The sequence below is a fragment of the Globicephala melas genome, chromosome 1 (genome assembly GCF_963455315.2).
Source record: "Globicephala melas chromosome 1, mGloMel1.2, whole genome shotgun sequence".
NCBI classification, from domain to species: domain Eukaryota; kingdom Metazoa; phylum Chordata; class Mammalia; order Artiodactyla; family Delphinidae; genus Globicephala; species Globicephala melas.
In genome coordinates this window covers 187,879,186-187,889,800 of record NC_083314.1, presented here as the reverse complement: position 1 = coordinate 187,889,800, position 10,615 = coordinate 187,879,186, and the positions used below count along the sequence as shown (strand labels likewise).

At 52.9% G+C, this 10,615-nt stretch overlaps 1 long non-coding RNA gene across 1 annotated transcript; it reads right to left on the bottom strand.

Annotated features, from left to right (window-relative positions):
- Window positions 1–1,684: 1,684 nt before the first annotated feature.
- On the bottom strand, window positions 1,685–10,361 carry LOC132593483 (uncharacterized). The gene is made up of 3 exons (XR_009559059.1): window positions 9,803–10,361; window positions 3,163–9,179; window positions 1,685–3,062 (listed from the first exon to the last, which is right to left on the bottom strand). It is a non-coding gene; the product is annotated as an uncharacterized lncRNA (long non-coding RNA).
- Between the last annotated feature and the right edge of the window lie 254 nt (window positions 10,362–10,615).

The following is a 10,615-nucleotide window of genomic DNA, read 5'->3' as shown; positions in this document are numbered from 1 at the left end:
ACCACGTCACGACTGTCAGGGGGTGTCAGGCGTGGGGGGATGAGAGCACACAGTCCAGGCCCATGAGGCGCCGTGCCATCCACGGAGCCGGTGCTGTGGCTGTAGGTGTTCCCTCCCCCACCCCATGGGCAGAGACCACCGTCCCCTTACAGACTGTTACCAGGTGAAGTCATGTGCACCCTGCTCGGGCCCCAGCCTGCGAGGTGCTCTGCCTCAGCGGGGAAGGTTTCCTTTTCCCACGTGGGTTCAAGTAGGCAAATAACAGAACCAAAGCCGAGACCAACACAGCACAGGCTCTACCCAGTGGCCAAAGAGTGGAGAAGCGGGAACTGAGTTCACAGATCGCCTTCTCGCCCTCCTGGAGAGAGAGGTTTAATTTTAGAGTAAAGACAAAGGGAGGAGCAGTGAGGTTAGTGGTGGGATGAAGAGGCCTTCCGGGGAAGGGGCGGGGCTTCTTCCAAGGGGCTGGGGTGCCACCTCCTTTTACCCGTTTCTGGTCCTTCGTGTCCAGCCACGGCCGCCGGTGGGTGTGTCACTTAATATGCTGATGTAGTAAATTCAACACGTGATGAGACTCGGGGTCGGTTGGAGGTCACACTCATTGCCATCTTGGTCCCAGCTGGTTCCATCTGTTTGTTTGTTTGTAGCATCGTTTCTTATCTCTGGACCCCTTCACTTAAATACTTAGGGGAACTCCTGCTGAAGGTGGGGGTGCAGGACAGCCCTGTGAAAAGTGGGTACACGGGTCCTGAACAGAGCCTGGAGCAGCTCTGACAACAACAGGAGGCTGAGACGGGCGGCCAGTCTGACGCCCACACTGGGGCCTGTGGTCGACATGCGGAGGGGGTCAGCCGGGGGCACGTGTCAGGGAAGGTTCTCAGTGTTTACACAGAAGATGTGAACGTGGGCCCAGATGCACAGCTGCCTGCAGACGCTGCTACAGAAACCGCTGATTCTTTCTTGAGAAAACTGGTGGGCGGTCATTCAGGCAACAGGGCAAACAGCTTGCTCTGGAGGCTCTTGTGGGGAAGTGGGGACTTAGTAACAGGGGCTCAGCCTGCGTAACCCCAGAAGCCCTCCCAGGACAGCCCCAGAACCACTTCTGGAATGGCAAGGAGAAGTGGGTCTTCCACCTACTAGGCGTGGTGGAGAGGGCTGGGGTCTACAGGGCCGCCCTCACCTTCAGGGACTGGCTGGGAGGCTAACAGGACCCAACGTATGCTTGTGGCTTGTGTCCTCACAGGTGATATGGGTCACAGCATGCAGTAGGCATTACCTCGAGGCAAGTGCGCACGCTGAGCGTCCCGTTAGTGAAACAGCATGGTAGCATGCTTTCTCCTTGAGAAGGGTGACTTCAGGTACGAGGTCCTCGAAGAATTCTAAGCAGAGTGTTTTATCATGGCAGCTCAGACAAGGGCCATGACAAAGACTTCCATGTCACATCAGACTAGCCAGAAATGTGGTCCTGAAGGCTATTCGTGGACTATGGAAATGTAGCTCTCCTTAAGGAACGTGCAGTGTGTTGCCCATCACTCGGCATATGCAGAGGGCCTCCGAGGGACTGACCTATGGGCCTCGATGATGGTCAGCAGGCCCACAGGGGTCTGGAGGTACTCAGTGATCCTGGAGGGAAATGATGCACACCAGAGGGGCCTAGGAGTCCTGAAAAGGGTACTTCCTTTAAAATAAAGAGGAACAGCGACTCAGACCTCATGGAAACAGCTGCATGCCTCCCTTTCTGTACGGATACTCAAGGCCTTTCCTCGAGGCAAGTACTCACGTTGCGTTTCCCTTTAGCTCTAGAGCATGGCAGGCTGAGCTCCACCCCGGCCATAGAAGCACCCGCTTTAGATAGAGGAAACTCATTTTCTTCCCAGAACCAGGCCTACAGTGGCTAGTGGCCTGTCAACAGCAGTGAATTTCAGGTCCCTCAAGGCACCATGCATGGCGCTTTCAAAACGGGAAAGCAATGCTAGTTCCATCAGTGCCCCTTTTCCATGGGCACAAGCGGCATACATCCCTGTGGTTTCTAACAAGTCAAAAGGGACACAGGTTACCCAGTGTTACCTTCCCCGTATCAACTCCTCGAAGCAGAGTGTTCTGCATCTACTTAACTGCCTCAACCAAGGTACGCCCTAGCTAGGCTTCCGGGCCTGTGGCTCTTCAAAAGCCGGCAGTGTTACATGAAGAACTGGGTTTTAGATGCAGTAGGAACGCAAGACGACTTTCTCCTGGAGGCAGGGTGACTTCAGGCAGGAGGTCCTACATGGAATGCGAAGCCGAGGGTTTCTCTCAGTGCAGCTCAGACTAGGGCCATGAGTCAGCCTTCCCTGGCATGTTGGACGTGCTAGACCAGTGTTGGTGACACTCTGGGAGAGCTGGGGATTTCAAGATGACCCAAGAAGGACTTCAGGGTGTTGCCCTACACACGGCATACACAGAGTGGCTGTGAAGGGCCACGGGCCTGGAAGTTGCTTAGCAGGCCCAGGGGGAAATGGGGTGACGCACTGTTCCTGCCAGGAACAGGGTGCCCACGCTGGGCTCCTAGGTGTCCTGAAAAGTGTACTGCAGTTAAGATAATGCATAGCAGCGGCTTCAGCCTCATGGAAACTGCTGTACGACTCGGCTTCTGCACGGAAATTCAGGGCCTTACCTTGAGGCAAGTGCTCATGCTGAGTGTCCCAGTTGTGACGCAGCATGGTAGGATGCTGAATTCCTCCTCGAGCAGAGTGAATTCAGGTACGAGGTCCTCGAAGAATTCTGAGCAGAGTGTTGTCCCATGACAGCTCAGACAGTGGCCATGACGAAGACTTCCATGGCAGGTTGGACTGGCCAGAAATGTGGCCCTGAAGGATGTTCGCAGACTATGGGAATGTAGCTCGCCTTAAGGAACGTGCAGTGTGTTTCCCATCACTCAGCATACGCAGGGGGACGCTGAGTGACCGACCTATGGGCCCCGATGTTGCTCAGCAGGCCCACAGCAGTCTGGAGGTACTCAGTGATCTTCAAGGGAAAAGGATGCACACCCGAGGGCCCTAGGAGTCCTAAAAAGGGTAGTTCCCCTAAAATACAGCAGAACAGCGAGTAAGACCTCATGGAAGCAGCGGCATGCCTCCCTTTCTGCATGGATACTCAGGGCCATACCTCGAGGCAAGTACTCACATTGAATTTCCCTTTAGCTCTAGAGCATGGCAGGCTGAGCTCCACACCGGTCATAGAAGCACCTGGTTTAGATACAGGAAACTCATGTTCTTCTCATAGCCAGGCGTATAGTGGCTAGAGTCCTGTCCACAGCAGTGAATTTCACGTAGCTTTAAGGCAGCATGAATGGAGCTTTCACAATGGGAAAGCAAGGTTAGTTCCATCAGGACACCATTTCCATGAGCACACGCACCATACAACCCTGTGCTTTACAACAAGTCAAAAGAGACACAGGTTGCCAAGTGGTTCCTTCCCTGAATCAAATCAAATCCTCTAAGCAGGGTGTTCAGCATGTAGTGAACTGCCCTAACCAAGGTACGCCCTAGCTAGGCCTCCGGGGCTGTGCCTCTTCAAAAGCATGCCGTGTGACACAAAGAACTGGGCTTTCGTGGCAGTCAGAACGCAAGCCGACTTTCTCCAGGAGGCAGGGTGCCTTCAGGCAGGAGGTCCTAGATGGAAAGCGAAGCCGAGGGTGTTTCCCAGTGCAGCTCAGACTAGGCCAATGAGTCAGACTTCCCCGGCACGTTGGACGTGCTAGAACAGTGTTTGTAAACCTATGAGAGTGCTGGGGATTTCAAGCTGTCCCAAGCAGCAGTGGAGTGTGTTGCCCTACGCTCAGCATACACAGAGTGGCTCCGAAGGGCAACGGGCATGGAAGTTATTTCGCAGGCCCAGGGGGGCCTAGGGGTACTCAGTGTTCCTGCGGGGAATACGGTGCCCACGCGAGACTCCTAGGTGTCCTGAAAAGCGTACTGCTGTTAAGATAACGCAGAGTAGCAGCTACGGCCTTATGGAAACTGCTGCACACCTCCACTTCTGCTCGGCAATTCAGGGCCTTACCTTAAGGCAAGCGCATCGCTGAGTATTCCGTTAGTGACACAGCATGGTAGGATGCTGAATTTCTCCTAGAGCAGAGTAACTTCAGGTATGAGGTCCTAGAAGAATTGTAAGCAGAATATATCCCCATGGAAGCTCCGATGACGGCCATGATGAAGAATTCCATGGCACATCGGACTAGCCAGAAATGTGGTCCTGAGGCTGTTCGAGGGCTTTGGAAATGTAGCTCTCCTTAAGGAACGTGCAGTGTGTTGCCGATCGCTCGGCATACAGAGAGGGCCTCCAAGGGATCAAACTATGGGCCTAGATGTTGCTCAGCAGGAACACAGGGGTCTGGAGGTACTCAGTGATCTTGGAGGGAAATGATGCATGCCCAAGGCACCTAGGAGTCCTGAAAAGGGTACTTCCTTTAAAATAAAGCAGAACGGCAACTAAGACCTCATGGAAACAGCTGCATGCCTCCCTTTCTGTATGGATACTCTAGGCCTTTCTTTGAGGCAGGTACTCACGTGGAGTTTCCGTTTAGCTCTAGAGTATGGCAGGCTGAGCTCTACACCGGCCATGGAAGCACCTGGTTTAGATAGAGGAAACTCATTTTCTTCCCAGAGCCAGGCCTATAACTGGCTAGAGGCCTGTCAACAAAAGTGAATTTTAAGTAGCTTCAAGGCAGCATGAAAGGAGCTTTCAAAATGGGAAAGCAAGGCTAGTTCCATCAGGCCACCATTTCCATGGGCACATGCAGCACACATCCTTGTGGTTTCTAAAAAGTCAAAAGAGACACACGTTACCCAGTGGTTGCTTCCCTGAATCAACTCCTCGAAGCAGGGTGTTCTGCATCTAGCGAACTGTATCAACCAAGGAACACCCTAGCTAGGGCTCTGGGCCTGTGGCTCTTTAAAAGCCTGCAGTGTTACACGAAGACCTGGGCTTTAGTGGCAGTCAGAACGCAAGCCGACTTTCTGCTGGAGGGAGGGTGACTTCAGGCACGAGGTCCTAAATGGAATGCGAAGCCGAGGGATTTTCTCAGTGCAGCTCAGACTAGGGCAATGAGTCAGACTTCCCTGGCATGTTGGATTTTCTAGAACAGTGTTTGTGGAACTCTGGGAGTGCTGGGGATTTCAAGTTGTCCCATGAAGGAGGGCAGTGTGTTGCCCTATAATCGGCATACATAGCCTGGCTTTAGTGGCAGTCGGAACGCAAGCCGAGTTTCTCCTGGAGGCAGGGTGACTTCAGGCAGGAGGTTCTAGATGGAATTCGAAGCCGAGGGTTTTTCTCAGTGCAGCTCAGACTAGGGCTATGAGTCAGACTTCCAGGGCATGTTGGACGAGCTAGAACCGTGTTCGTGAACCTGTGAGAGTGCTGGGGATTTCAACCTGTCCCAGGAAGGAGTGCAGTGTGCTGCCCTGTACGTGGCATACACAGGGTGGCTCGAAAGGGCTATGGGCCTGCAAGTGGCTTAGCAGGCCCAGGGGGGGCCTGGGGCGACTCACTGTTCCTGCCGGGAACAGGGTGCCCACGCGAGGCGCCTAGGTGTCCTGAAAAGCGTACTGCCATTAAGATAATGTGGAGCAGTGTCTTCGGCGTCATGTAAACTCCTGCATGCCTTGGCTTCTGCACGGCAATTCAGGGCCTTACCTTGAGGCCAGTGCTCACACTGAGTGTCCCGTTAGCAACACAGCATAGTAGGAGGGTGAATTTCTCCTCGAGTGGAGCGACTTCAAGTACGAGGTCCTGGAAGAATTGTAAGCAAAATGTTTTCCCATGGCAGCTCAGACGACGGCCATGACGAAGACTTCCACGACACGTTGCACTGGCCAGAAATGTGGTCCTGAGGCAGTTCGAGGGCTCTGAAAATGTAGCTCTCCTTAAGGAACGTGCAGAGATTTCCCCATCACTCGGCATACACAGAGGACCTCCGAGGGACCGACCTATGGGCCTCGATGTTACTCAGCAGGCCCACAGGGGTCTGGAGATACTCAGTGATCCTGGAGGGAAATGATGCACACCCGAGGGGCCTAGGAGTCCTGAAAAGGGTAGTTCCTTTAAAATACAGCAGAACAGCGACCAAGGCCTCATGGAAACAGCTGCATGCCTCCGTTTCTGTATGGAGATTCAGGGCCTTTCCTCGAGGCAAGTACTTACGTTGAGTTTACTTTTAGCTCTAGGGCATGGAAGGCTGAGCTCCACCCCGGCCATGGAAGCACCTGGCTTAGATAGAGGAAACTCATTTTCTTCCCAGAGCCAGGCCTAGAGTGGCTAGAGTCCTGTCAACAGCACTGAATTTCAGGTATCTTTAAGGCAGCATAAATGGAGCTTTCAAAATGGGAAAGCAAGGCTAGTTCCATCAGGCCCCTATTTCAATGGGCACACACACCACACATCCCTGTGCTTTCCAACAAGAGACACAGGTTACCCATTGGTTCCTTCCCTGAATCAACTCCTCGAGGCAGGGTGTTCTGCATCTACTGAACTGTCTCAACCAAGGTACGCGCTAGCTAGGCCTCCAGGCCTGTGGCTCTTCAAAAGCCTGCAGTTTTACACGAAGAACCCGGCTTTAGTGGCAGTCGAAATGCAAGCTGACTCTCCTGGAGTGACGGTGACTTCAGGCAGGAGGTCCTAGATGGAATGCAAAGCCGAAGATTTTTCTCACTGCAGCTTAGACTAGGGCAATTAGTCAGACTTCTCCGGAAGGTTGGATGGGCTAGAACGGTGTTTGTGAAACTCTGGGATTGCTGGGGATGTCAAGCTGTCCCATGAAGGAGTGCAGTGTGTTGCCCTGTACTCGGCATACACAGAGTGGCTCTGAAGGGCTACGGGCCAGGAAGTTGCTTAGCAGGCCCAGGGGGACCTGGGGGTACTCAGTGTTCCTGCCGGCAATACGATGCCGACGCGAGGCTCCTAGGTGTCCTGAAAAGCATAGTGCCGTTAAGAAAATGCACAGCATCGGCTATGGATTCATGGAAACTGCTGCACGCCTCCGCTTCCGCACGGCAATTCAGGGCCTTACATTGAGGCAAGTGCTAACGCTGAGTGTCCCGTTAGCGAAACATCATGGTAGGATGCTGAATTTCTCCTCGAGAAGAGTGACTTCACGTACGAGGTCCTCGAAGAATTATAAGGAGAATGTTTTCCCATGGCAGCTCAGACGATGGCAATGACAAAGAATTCCATGGCACGTCGGACTGGCCACAAATGTGGTCCTGAGGCAGTTCGAGGGCTCTGGAAATATAGCTCACCTTAAGGAACGTGCAGTGTGTTGCCCATCACTTGGCATACATAGAGGGCCTCCGAGGGACCGACCTATGGGCCTCAATATTGTGCAGCAGGCCCCCAGGTGTCTGGAGGTACTCAGTGATCCTGGAGGGAAATGATGCACACCCGAGGGGCCTAGGAGTCCTGAAAAGGGTAGTTCCTTTAAAATACAGCAGAACAGTGACTAAGACCTCATGGAAACAGCTGCATGCCTCCATTTCTGTACGGATACTCAAGGCCTTTCCTCGAGGCAAGTATTCATGTTGAGTTCCCCTTTAGCTCTAGAGCATGGCAGGCTGAGCTCTCTCCCGGCCATGGAAGCACCTGGTTTAGATAGAGGAAACTCATTTTCTTCCCAGAACCAGGCCTACAGTGGCTAGAGGCATGTCAAAAGCAGTGAATTTCAGGTAGATTGAAGGCAGTATGTATGGAGATTTTAAAATGGGAAAGCAAAGCTAGTTCCATCAGGACCCCATTTCCATGGGCACATGCAGCATACATCCGTGTGGTTTCTAACAAGTAAAAAGAGAAACAGGTTACCCAGTGGTTCCTTCTCTGAATCAACTCCTCAAAGCAGGGTGTTCTGCATCTAGCAAACTGCCTCAACCAAGGTACGCCCTAGCTAGGCCTTGGGCCTGAGGCTCTTCAAAAGCCTGCAGTGTTACACGAAGAACTGGGCTAGGGGAGTCAGGACACAAGCCAACTTTCTCCTGGAGGCAGGGTGACTTCAGGCAGGAGGTCCTAGATGCAATGCGAAGCTGAGGGTTTTTTTCAGTGCAGCTCAGACTAGGGCAATGGGTCAGACTTCCCCGGCACGTTGGACGTGCAAGAACGGCGTTCGTGAAACTCTGGGCGTGCTGGGGATTTCAAGCTCTCCCATGAAGGAGTGCAGTGTATTGCCCTATACTCGGCATACACACAGTGGATCCAAAGGGCAACAGGCCTCGAAGTTGCTTTGCAGGCCCAGGGGGGCCTAGTGGTATTCAGTGTTCCTGGTGGGAATATGGTGCCCCCGCGAGGTTCCTAGGTGTCCTGAAAAGCGTACTGCCATTAAGATAACGCAGAGCAGTGGTTATGGCCTCATGGAAACTGCTGCACGCCTCGGCTACTGCATGGAAATTCAGAGCCTTACCTTGAGGCAAGTTCTCACGCTGAGTGTTCCATTAGCGACACAGCATGGTAGGATGCTGAATTCCTTCTCGAGCAGAGTGACTTCAGGTATGAGGTCTTAGAAGAATTGTAAGCAGAATATTTTCCCATGGCAGCTCCGACGACGGCCATGACGAAGACTTCCGTGGCACGTCGGACTGCCCAGAAATGTGGTCCTGAGGCTCTTCGAGGGCTCTGGAAATGTGGCTCTCCTTAATGAACATGCAGTGTGCTGCCCATCACTCAGCAAACACAGAGGGCCTCTGAGGGACCGTCCTATGGGCCTCGGTTTTGCTCAGCAGGCCCACAGGGGTCTGGAGATACTCAGTGATCCTGGAGGAAAATGATGCACACCCGAGGGGCCTAAGAGTCCTGAAAAGGGTACTTCCTTTAAAATACAGCAGAACAGTGACTAAGACCTCATGGAAACAGCTGCATGCCTCCATTTCTGTACGGATACTCAAGGCCTTTCCTCGAGGCAAGTACTCATGTTGAGTTTCCCTTTAGCTCTACAGCATGGCAGGCTTAGCTCCAAGCTGGCCATGGAAGCACCTGGTTTAGATAGAGGAAACTCATTTTTCTCCCAGATCAAGGCCTACAGTGGCTAGAGGCCTGTAAACAGAAGTGAATTTCAGGTAGCTTGAAGGCAGCATGCATGGAGCTTTCAAAATGGGAAAGCAAGGCGTGTTCCATCAGGCATCCACTTCCATGGGCACACACAGCATACATCCCTGTGGTTTCTAACAAGTCAAAAGAGACACAGGTTACACAGTGGTTCCTTCCCTGAATCAACTCATCGAAGCAGGGTGTTCTGCATCTAGCAAACTGCCTCAAACAAGGAACGCCGAAGCTAGGCCTTGGGCCTGTGGCTCTTCAAAAGCCTGCAGTGTTACACGAAGAACTGGGCTTTAGTGGCAGTCAGAACGCAAGCCGACTTTCTGCTGGAGGGAGGATGACTTCACGCAGGAGGTCCTAGATGGAATGCTAAGCCGAGGGTTTTTCTCAGTGCAGCTCAGACTAGGGCAATGAGTCAGACTTCCCCGGCATTTTGGACGTGCCACAGCGGTGTTCGTGAAACTCTGGGAGTGCTGGGGATTTCAAGCTCTCCCATGAAGGAGGGCACTGTGTGGGCCTGTACTCGGCATACGCAGAGTGGCTCCGAAGGGCTACGGGCCTGGAAGTGGCTTAACAGGCCCAGTGGGCCCTGGGGGTACTCACTATTCCTGCCAGGAATAGGGTGCCCACGCGAGGATCCTAGGCGTCCTGAAAAGTGTACTGCCGTTAAGATAACGCAGAGCAGTGGCTATGGCCTCATTGAAACTGCTGCACACCTCCGCTTCTACACGGCAATTCAGGGCCTTACCTTGAGGTAAGTTCTCACGGTGAGTGCCTCGTCAGCAACACAGCACGGTAGGATGCTGAATTTCTCCTCGAGCAGAGTGAATTCAGGTACGAGGTCCTTGAAGAACTGTAAGCAGAATACTTTCCCATGGCAGCTCAGACAACGGTCATGACAAAGACTTCCATGGCACATCGGACTGACCAGAAATATGGTCCTGAGGCAGTTCGAGAATTCTGGAAATGTAGCTCTCCTTAAGGAACATGCACCGTGTTGCCCATCAGTCGGCATACACAGAGGGCCTCCGAGGGACCGACCTATGGGCCTCGATGTTGCTCAGCAGGCCCACAGGGGTCTGGAGGTACTCAGTGATCCTGGAGAGAAATAATGCACACCCGAGGGGCCTAGGAGTCCTGAAAAGGGTAGTTCCTTTAAAATACAGCAGTACAGCGACTTAGACCTCATGGAAACAGCTGCATGCCTCCCTTTCTGTCCAGATACTCAGGGCCTTCCCTCAAGGCAAGTACTCAGGTTGAGTTTCCCTTTAGTTCTAGATCATGGCAGGCTGAGCTCCACCCCGGCCATGGAAGCACCTGGTATAGAGAGAGAAAAATCATTTTCTTCCCAGAACCAGGCCTACAGTGGCTAGAGGGCTGTCAACAGCAGTGAATTTCAGGTAGCTTCAAGGCAGCATGAATGGAACTTTCACAATGGGAAAGCAAGGCTAGTTCCATCAGGCCTCCATTTCCATGGGCACATGCAGCATACATCCCTGTGGTTTCTAACAAGTCAAAAGAGACACAGGTTACCCAGTGGTTCCTTCCCTGAATCAACTCC